Here is a 10,694-nt window from a genome sequence, read left to right as displayed (position 1 = left end):
TCACTGGCATGATATAAATAATTAGTTATTAATAAACTGCTTATTGTCCATCTTTTCTGCCCATTATATATTCATTACCTAATATAATGCTTGGCAGATTAAAAAAGACTCAAAAATGAATGCATGAGCAGAGGAATTTTTGCAGGGGGTTGATTATACAGATGTTGAAATTTAATGCAGCCGAGTGGAAGTGAAGGATGAGTCAGTAACAAGAAGGTTGCATCAAGGACTCAGAGACTGATATTTTCTTTGTGAGTTCATGCAGTTAAAGTTATATTCCTTAATATTTTAGGGACATATGCTAAAATTTTCAGGGCGTCCCAGGTGGCACCAGTGGTAAAGAACCCAGCTGCCAATGCAGATGATGGAAGAGGTGTGGGTTCAATCCCCTGGAGGAGGACACAGCAACCCACTCCAATATTCTTGCCTGGAGAATCCCATGGACACAGGAGCCTGGCGGACTACAGTCCATGAGATCACAAAGAGTCAGACATGGTTGAGAGACTGACCACACACACACAGTGATTAACTGAATATGAGTTAGGAAAGAAAAGAATGAATTTTTAAAAAGTGCTAGCTTTTACAGCCTGGGGTGATTGGGAAAATAGTAGTGCCAGGAGAGAAGTTAAAATGTAGAGGGCTATTTATGGGAAGAGGAGAGAGGAAATTATTTTATGTTTGGCTTTATGCATATTTAAACTTATCATGATGATGAGATGTCCAAGTTAAGGTTTCTCAAAGGAGTTAATGTGCAAGCAGGACTGGAAACATAAAGTCAGTTGTTCATGTAGCCATGAGAACAGAACACTCCACTTCCTGGGATAAAGTCTGTGCATCTCTGACTCTTGTAGTTTCCTTGTACATAGGAACCATGCCTTATCCACCTTTCAGATTCCTAAGGCTTAGCACTTAGTAGGTGCAAGAGAAGTCATTCTGACAATAAATGGAATCGAAGTTTAGCGAGAAACGAGTAGAGTGCTAAGAAAGTCCCACTTTTCCCTGGAACTGGTTCAAAATTTCATCTTCATTTTTTAAGGCTCTGCCAGCATAAACCTATTTTAGAGGCTACCTCTTTCCATAACCAGAGAGCTCAGCACTTATTTCCTTCTGTCAGGTTTATATGACTAGGGAAGGGTTGTTTTCATTTGCCCTCCCTTTGTTGTTGGGTTTATTGCATTACTTAAGTCCTAACTATTGGCATCTTGAAAAAAAACAATGAGAAACATCTAAGTCTGCATTTCCCTTTGATTCTGAAAAAAAAAAAAAAAAGAAAAGAAAACAAGAAAAACTCTGGAAAGATAGTATTCCAGAATATTTTTGCTTACTCTTCACTACTTAATCAATACATTCACCAGCAGCCAGAGGTAGAATATTTTCCTTCACAGTGAGAGTAGAAACTAGGTTAGACACCCTGATAATAAGTGACAGTGTTGTGGAGATGGATGGGGAGGGATAGACTACAGATTTTATTTGGTTTCATCTTAACGACATTTATTCTGTCTCCATTTTATTGCCCATTCATTGCTCCATGTCAGTTCAATTCTATTCTATTTCAGCTTGAGATATACACACAATATAATGCTAGGCATTTTCACTCAAAAGCATTTTCAGATCTTGTCACCAGCTAAATTCTCTTCTTATGGATTTCAAGTTTCCTGTAATGAATTTTAAGGATTTTAAGCTCCTACTTTTTAAACTTGTAGACTTTAAGCATTTTATTAAAAATGCATCACTATAATATCTGGGTAAGGATTGTCTGTCTGTCTGTGTGCTCGGTTGCCCAGTACTGTCTTGCTCTTTGCGGCCCTGTGGACTGTAGCCCACCAGGTTCCTCTGTCCAGGGATTTCCCAGGCAAAAACACTGGAGCGGGTTGTTTCCTTCTTCAAGCGATCTTCCCGACCCAGGGATCGAACCAGTCTCCTGCATCTCCTGCACTGGCAAGTGGATTCTTTACCACTAGCACCCACTGGGTTACCACTTTATAATTATTCCATGATAGTTGATAGTAAAGGCAATTTAGGACTTTCATAAAAGATGAGGTCATGAATCTAAAAGTTGTGCAAAATTATCAAACTTCTATACAGAACAGCTTGTTTATACTATTGAGTGCATACAATTTTTGATGTGTGGATTACTAAACTCTACATGAGTTTGAATCATGCTTGTGGAAAATGACAATTTGCTTTCCTAAATGCCACTGATTCTTAATAAGGTAATTTGACTCATCTTTTCTTCTGTCTTCACCTATAAAATTATTCCCTCTTCTCCACCAAATTCCCTCTCATATGTCACAATAGTAGCAAAATGATTGAGCATTGACTAGAACCCTGCTAATCATTTTACATAAGGTAGGTACTCATTATGCTGATTTTACAGAGGAAGAAATCAAGGCACATAAATGCTCGTTGATTTGCTCAAATAAATGGTGGCATTAATATTCAAATTATTCAACTCCAGAATCAGCATTTTTGACCACTATTGCCTCCCATTTCCCAGATAGTTGTCTTTGGTATACATATGAAAGACATGATGAGGGTCACAGTTACCGAAGTAAAGATTTGTTTTTTTGTTTTTTTTTTTGTGAAGGGTGTTTAATTTGATTGAGAGTAGCTATCTTTTATTGAGTGTTTTCAATACTGTAAAGCTAACTTCACAACAGTGCTGTGGGGTAGGTAATAGTGTTTTTAATTTCTCAGATGAGGAAACTGAGCTTAAGGAGTTTACATAGCTTAACCTCAAGAAGTAGTTGTGACTGGTGATGGTAAAGTCTGTAGGTAAGCCAAGTTCCAAAATTTCCCTTTAGGATCCCAAATGTGCTTAGTTGCTCAGTCTGACTCTTTGTGTCTGACTGTTTGTGATCCTTTGGACTGTAGCCCACCAGGCTCCTCTGTTCATGAGATATTTTAGGCAAGAGTACTGGAGTGGGTTTCATTCTCCAGGTATCTTCCTGACCCAGGGATTGAACCTGCGTCTCCTGCTTTGCAATTGGATTCTTTACCCACCGAACCGTCAGGGAAGCCAGCATCACACATAGAGGCTCTATTTGCTTTAACCTTGACTGCCATTCACACTCTAGTTCTGAAGCGTGTGTAGCTGACGACCACCTACTTCAGAATCAACTGCTATGCTCAGGCGCTTAGTCATGTCTAACTCTTTGCAGCCCCATGGACTGTAGCCTGCCACGCTCTTCTGCCCATGGGATTTTCCAGGCAAGGACAGTGGAGTGATTGCCATTTCCTACTCTAGGGGATCTTCCCAACTCAGGGATAGAACCTACATCTCTTGAGTCTCTTGCATTAGTAGCCAGATTCAACTGGAATGCTGGTTAAAAATGCAGCTCCCAGTTCCAACCGTAGCCATTCAAATTCAGTAGGTCCTGAGAGTGGCTCAAGACTTTGTATTTTAAACTATTATTCCTTGCCTTTTTTATGCACAGTAAGCTTGGAAAACAGCTGCCTTATTTAATATCAGGAAAATGTTCATGAGAAAGGTAATGACTTTTTAATCTTGACTCTTATACGTATTACATATGCATGTTGAAAAATAAATGGTAATATTGTACTAAAAATTCTACCATGTCACCAGTTGAATAAAACTACAAGACTTGAAAGCTCTTTAAGACCTGACTTAAAATTTCTGGTTTCTGATATAGGAAAAATGATGACAGGAAGAGGAACTTGTATGCCAGTTGAAAGATCATGGCCTTGGGGCTGAAAGCCATGGGGAATTAATTTTAGCCAGAGTGGGCAAAGACAGGGAAAAAAAAGTGTGAACTCTGCAGAACAGATAATTCTATGTTCAGTTTGAATTTTGAACAGAACCCTTCTGCCAGTCCTTAGTTCCTATGGGTTCTATTTAGCATTGTGTAATGGTCTCTCAATTGTCCAGTGATTTACCAGTTATTTTAGGATTTCTATTTCTTTGGTACACACCATCCCTGCCTGCTGAAAAAGTGAACAATAAAAGTAATCAATTGGGAACATTTTAATGAGGCAATCCAACCCGAAGCTTTGCATTCAAGTATTTATACAAATTTGAGGAGGTTATGCCTCCAGCTCTGTTTCACTTGGCCTAATGAATGAGAAAAGATTATAAAAAAAAGATTAGAGAATTTTTGGTAACTTGAGTAGCAAAAAACATCATTTAAGAGAAGTGGTTTATAGTAGAATATTCTTTGAACAGATGGTTTGTTTAAATTGTTTACAATACACTACCAAAGAGGATGTGGGAACAAGATTAAAATTTGGTCTTGATTTGAGGTAAGACTAGCCATGTTTTTGGATGACCTGAAGGTTAAGAATTAAGCACAAATAGATGATTATAAGCCTATTTTTCTGTTCCTCTGTGTGGTACTCTAGGCTGCATTCTTGTGAGGTGGAGACTCTGACTATAATTTTCCCTGTTTAATTGTTGGAAAAATCTATTTTTGTGCATTAGGTTATCAGTTTCTGGTCCCTAAGGCAGTGAAAAGAGAAGGGTTTACTGATTGGCCCACATGATGCTCTCTTCCTAGGGTACAGAGTTTTGTTAACTCTGAACACAGTTCTCTGGTAATCTTATTTAGTTAGGAGATCAAACCAGTCAATCCTAAAGGAAACCAACCCTGATTATTTGCTGGAAGGACTGTTGCTGAAGCTGAAGCTCCAATACTTTGGAAACCTGATGCAATGAGCTGACTCATTGGAAAAGACCCTCATGCTGAGAAAGATTGAAGTCAAAAGGAGAAGGGAGCTGGCAGAGGATGAGATGATTAGGCAGCATCGCCAACTCAATGGACATGAATTTGAGCAAACTCCAGGAAACAGTGAAGGACATAGGAGCCCGATGTATTACAGTTCATGGGGTTGCAGAGAGTCTCAACAACAACAATTGGTTAACACTAGATTTTTATGTCATGGTGTTTGTTTAGGGCCTTTGGGTTGGAAGCTTAAGCATGACATTTGTGTCAACTAGATCACAAAGAACTAGGAGAATTTTAAAGAATGTGTAATTAATTTTGTAGAGCTTTCTTGGTGGCTCAGACGGTAAAGAATCTGCTTGCAATGCAGGATACCTGGGTTTAATCCCTGGGTTGGGAAGATCCCCTGGAGGAGGGCATGGCAACCCATTCTGGTATTCTTGCCTGGAGAATCCCCATGGACAGAGGTGCCTGGTGGGCTACAGTCCATGGAGTCACAAAGAGTCGAACACTGCTGAGTGACTAAGCAGCAGCAGCAAACCTATCAAATATATAACACCTTGATGAACTCTAATATAAACAATAGAAATGGGCTTCCCTGGTGGCTCAGATAGTAAAGATCCAATTGCAATGCAGGAGACTTGGGTTCGATCACTGGGTCAGGAAGATACCCTGAAGGGAATGGCAACCCACTCCAGTATTCTTGCCTGGAAAATCCCATGGACAGAGGAGCCTGGCAGGCTACAGTCCATGGGGTCACAAAGAGTCAGACACAACAGAGCGACTAACACTTTCAATTAATTTTGGAAGGTTATATGACAACTCCAAACTTCAAAACAAAATAGCAAAGACTGTAACATTGCCAAGTTTAAAGAGAAAATAGTCATTAGTATAAAACCTTAAGGTCTTTTGGAAGGGGCCATGTCACTTGGAAAGTAGAAGACTAAAAATTATTTGAAGAATGGAGAGAGAACCTGAGAAAATGTTCAATGAATGGCTTTCAATGTAGCAGTCCTAAATAACTCTCTTGTTTTGAAATAGTGTTACAAGAAACTGAAGTAGATGTAGATTTTTCTTCCTTTCCAGCTTCCTGTTATTATTATTATTATTGATTGCCTTGAGTGGCATGTGGGACCTTAGTTCCTTGACCAGGATTTGAACCTGTGCTTCCTGCATTGGAAGTGTGAAATCTTAACCACTGGACCTCCAGAGAAGTCCCCTCCCTCCCATCTTTCTGTTAAAACTAGGGTGGTGACTAGAAATGGATACTTGTGCACAAGCAATAGCTAATAGTTGTGTCTTGCCTTTTAATTTGGAGTTTCTTAAATCAAGAAAGGTAGATATTTAGATTTTCTAGTAGTGGTATGTATTCTGATGCTCATAATTCTGAGTTCTATTCAAGTTCTATTCAATTCAATTAAATAGTTTATGGTTACTTTGAAGTTATTTATTTAAAACTTTGGTTTAAGAGATAGCTATTTCTAAATAAAAATATATGTTTACCTGCAAAAATCATTCCTGTACATGGTATCTTATTCCAGCTCTATGAGTTTGAAAACAGGTTTGACTCACAGTTCAATTGGGAAGAATTTTTTTAATGATACAATATTCAGCCTTGACATTCAAAAAACTAAGACCATGGCATCTGGTCCTATCACTTCATGGCAAATAGATGGGGAAACAATGGAAACAGTGACAAATTTTATTTTTTTTTTTTCGGTTCTAAAATCACTGTAGATGGTGACTGCTACCTTGAAATTAAAAGATGCTTGCTCCTTGGAAGAAAAGCTATGACCAATTTAGAAGTATATTAAAAAGCAGAGACATCACTTTGCTGACAAAAGTCTGTAATAGTCAAAGCAATGGTTTTTCTAGTAGTCATGTACAGATGTGAGAGTTGGACCATAAAGAAGGCTGAGTGCTGAAGAATTGATGTTTTCAAATTGCATTGCTGGAAAAGACTCTTTAGAGTCCCTTGGACAGCAAGGAGATCAAACCAGTCAATCCTAAAGGAAATCAACCCTGAATATTCATTGGAAGGACTGATGGCTGAAGTTGAAGCTCCAATACTTTGGCCACCCGATATGAACAGCTAACTCCTTGGAAAAGACCCTGATGCTGGAAAAGATTGAAGACAGAAGAAGGGGTGGCAGAGAATGAGATGGCTAGATAACATCACTTACTCAATGGACATGAGTTTGAAAAAACTCTGGGAGATAGTGAAGGATAGGGAAGCCTGGCGAGCTGCAGTCCATGGGTCACAAAGAATTGGACATGACTTATCGACTGAACAACAATTCAGCCTGAAGATCACACTCTTTTACCGTGATTGCCTGAGACTTCTAGGTTAAACAGGTCTTCATGAAAATGATCCTGCAAGACTTAATCTCAGTTATTATCAAGCTCAAGTGGCAACCCTATGAGAGTCAGTGACCAATGAAGTTGTGAGGGGTAGGGGAGAGCAGTACAAAGAAGGGAAGTGACTTTGGGTGAAACATTTTCTTCAGTTCAGTTCAGTTCAGTCACTCAGATTTTCTTGGAAAGTGGCATAACCACAAAGAACAAGAAATTCACATCAGCAGGCCTGTCGTCATCATCCTTGTACTCTCAAATGAATGGAATCTTATGGACTCAAAGAAGACAAGGATGAAAAGGGTTTCCAATATTCTTAAAGGGTTAAATTTAGGTCAGAGATTTAGAACCAGCAACTTCTCATAAGTAGGCTGTCTTGAGATTGCAAAAATAACAATAATGACAATGATAAATAAATTAACATGTCTATGACACTTATTTTATGTTGGATACTGTTGTAAGCATTCCATCTATGATGCATGGCTTCCCTGGTGGCTTAAATAGTAAAAAAATCTGCCTGCAACACAGAAGACCCTGGTTCAACCCCTGGGTTGGGAAGATCCCCTGGAGAGAGAATGGCCAACCACTCCAATATCTTGCCTGGAGAATCCTTTGACAGAGAAGCCTGGTGGGCTACAGACCTGTGAGGTCTCTAAGAGTCAGGCATGACTGAGTGACTAACTCTTTCACTTTTTTTTTTTCCCTATAATGCATACATGCTCATTCACTCAGTTGTGTCCAACTCTTTGTGACTCTGGACTGTAGCCCCCCAGGGTCCTCTGTCCGTGAACTTTTTCAGGCAAGAATACTGGAGTGGGTTGCCATTACTTCCTCCAGGGGGGCTTCCTGACACAGATATTGAGCCTGTGTCTCCTGCATTGGCCAGCAGACTCTTTACCACTGAGCCACCTGGGAAGCCCTTCCATCTACAAATCACTCATTTAATTCTCACTATGATCCTGTTGGGTAAGTGATGTCTTTTTTTTTAAGTTGGAGTATTGTTGATTTACAATGTTGTGTTAGTTTCAGCTGTACCACAAAGTTATTCATTTATACATATTCTTATATTAATTATTTTTTAGTTTCTCTTCTCATATAGTTTATCAGGGTATTGAGTACAGTTCCCTGTGTATAGAGTACATTCTTGCTGGTTATCTCTCTTATAGATAATAGTGGATAAGTAATGTCTTCATTCTGACTATTCTGATGAGAAACTGAGGCAGAGAGAAGGCAAGTAGGCAATTTTCTGGAGTTCACACATTTAGTAAGTGATGGAGTTAGGTACTGAACCAGTCAGCCAGACTCCTAAGTTCGTGTTCCCTGTTACAAAACTGCACAAAGAACAGGATTCCTAAGACATATCACCACCAAGTGAAGCTGTGCATGTCTAGATTCATAGGGCTGGAAGCAGTGGGAACATGCTATATATCTGGCTTTCCAAAGCAATAAAAAGTCATCTGTTTTCTGGAAAGGAATCATTTTGGGTTATTTCCTAGCTTTTCAATCCAGGGGCATCTCAATATCTATTTCTGGAAGGCACCATGGTACATGAGGGATCATGTACCAGCTGCCAGTGGCCAAGGGGGAAATCAATCAAATGATCATTAATAAACACCATGGGAACAGGTTCATTTCAGAGTTATCAAAAATGATCTTTGTTCTTCTTTCTCTTCAAAGGAAAGCCGTTGGGGGAAGAGGGAAACTAACTGCTAGAACTCTCTCTGTCCGGTCTAATCAGATAGTGAAACATTGAATCAAGCCGGTGTCCTTAACTGCCCTTTCTTAGCTATTCCTTGATTAGGAGTACTGTGAGTGAGGAAGCCACGTTGGATGTTCATGCCACATATTCTGATGAGCTAGCACTCGACCGCTCCTTCTTAAAAGGAGCATTAGGACATCCTGTGGGGAAATGAGCAATGTGTCAAGTGCAAAAAGGCTGCTTGAGAAGGGGCTGCCCGCAGTGGCACACACTTGCTGAGGTGTACAGCCAGCCCTGCAGTGACGAATGGATACGCCTTTCTCTTCATCTGTACTGGGAAAAGGATGAAGGGCACCTTTGAAGGAGGAGGGACCATGTATAATTACATTGTGTTTCTTTTGTTTAAAGCCAATGCATTCTGGAAAGAAAAACGACTGTCCGCTCTTGTAGCAATGACCAAAATCCACTAATATACATTGCTGTGGGTCAGATCTGTACACTTCTAGGATTATTCTGTGGGGACAAATTTCTTGGCATCGATTACATGCTTTTGTGAACTTGAAAGTGTCTTAGCAGAAATAGGCAGAGAGTCTCCAGGAGTTCTCAGGGTATGTGCTTTACATGGAAATACATAGTTGATAAGATACAGTATAGTTGAAACTTACAGTCATAACTCAAATGTACAGAAATGATTGTTTATCTCTCTATTGTTATTGGTCAGTCTCTCAGTCATATGCTACTCTTTGTGACCCCGTGAACTGCAGCACACTGGGCTTCCCTGTCCTTCACTGACTTCTGGAGCTTGCTCAAACTCATATCCACTGAGTCAGTGATGCCATTCAGCCATCTCATCCTCTGTTGCCACCTTCTTCTCTCTCCTGCCCTCATTCTTTCCCAGCATCAGGGTCTTTTCCAAGGAGTTGGCTCTTCGCATCAGGTGGCCAGAGTAGTGGAGCTTCGGCTTCAAAATCAGTCCTTCCAATGAATATTTAGGGTTGATTTCCTCTAGGATTGACTGTTTGGATCTCTTTGCTGTCCAAGGGACTCTCAAGAGTCTTCTCCAGCACCACAATTCAATCCCCTACTCACTCCACTGTTTGAAAACTGTTACTTTTGCCATTGTAGCTTCAGTTACTTCCTATGTATTCAGTCAAATTCTAAGGTTATCTTTCTAAGGTTAACTTTGATTGTCTCTAGACATGATCTCAGTTGCTGTGTGGCTTATAAGTAATCCTGCTATTGGGAGAGGAGTGTCTTGGACTTTGCTGGTTTCCACTGAGGTGGAGCGGGTCTTTCTAGCCCTTGGGCCTCATGTGCAGCATGTGGTGCTGAAGTAATTGGCCTGGCTGTCTTAGGACACAGGGCCTCTGAGCACTTCTGTTTTCCTTGGAGGATGCTCAAGAATTCATGGCTTTTTGTGCAAAAGATAGACTTTGGGGCACTCTAGGAGGCTTCCTCTGTCTCAGCTGTATTGCCTTCCCCAGCCGTTGTGATGGCCCTTGCGCCATGTTGCTTTGGTGCCAGGCTGAATTTCCCTAAGAACTGGTGGTGGTCCCTGGCTATGTTTTGAGAAACAAAACATTTGAATTCCTGCTGTGGGTATCTTAATTCCTCTTCAATTCTGGATTCTTAAACATAATGGGGTGGGTGGGTAGGAAGATTATGTATCCACCCATGTCAGTGTGCTATAATACGCCCAATCTCTGTAAGCCCGTCAAGGGGCTCATCTCCTTCTCTTCCCCACCAACCTCCCATTAAAGGCTTTATCCACCTTTTAGTGTTGGAAAAACCACATGTTTTATCACTATTCTAAGTTTTATATTACAAATACTATGCTGAGTCACTTAAACTCTGGTGTATGGGAACCCACAAGTTTGTTTTCTCACAATAATACCTGAAATCCTTTTTTTTCAGACTATTGTCTCAGCTACTGACTTTTTAAAATGAGTATTATTATAATTATT

The sequence above is a fragment of the Cervus canadensis genome, chromosome 24 (assembly GCF_019320065.1).
Source record: "Cervus canadensis isolate Bull #8, Minnesota chromosome 24, ASM1932006v1, whole genome shotgun sequence".
Classification (NCBI taxonomy): Eukaryota; Metazoa; Chordata; class Mammalia; order Artiodactyla; family Cervidae; genus Cervus; species Cervus canadensis.
This window is presented reverse-complemented; position numbering follows the sequence as displayed.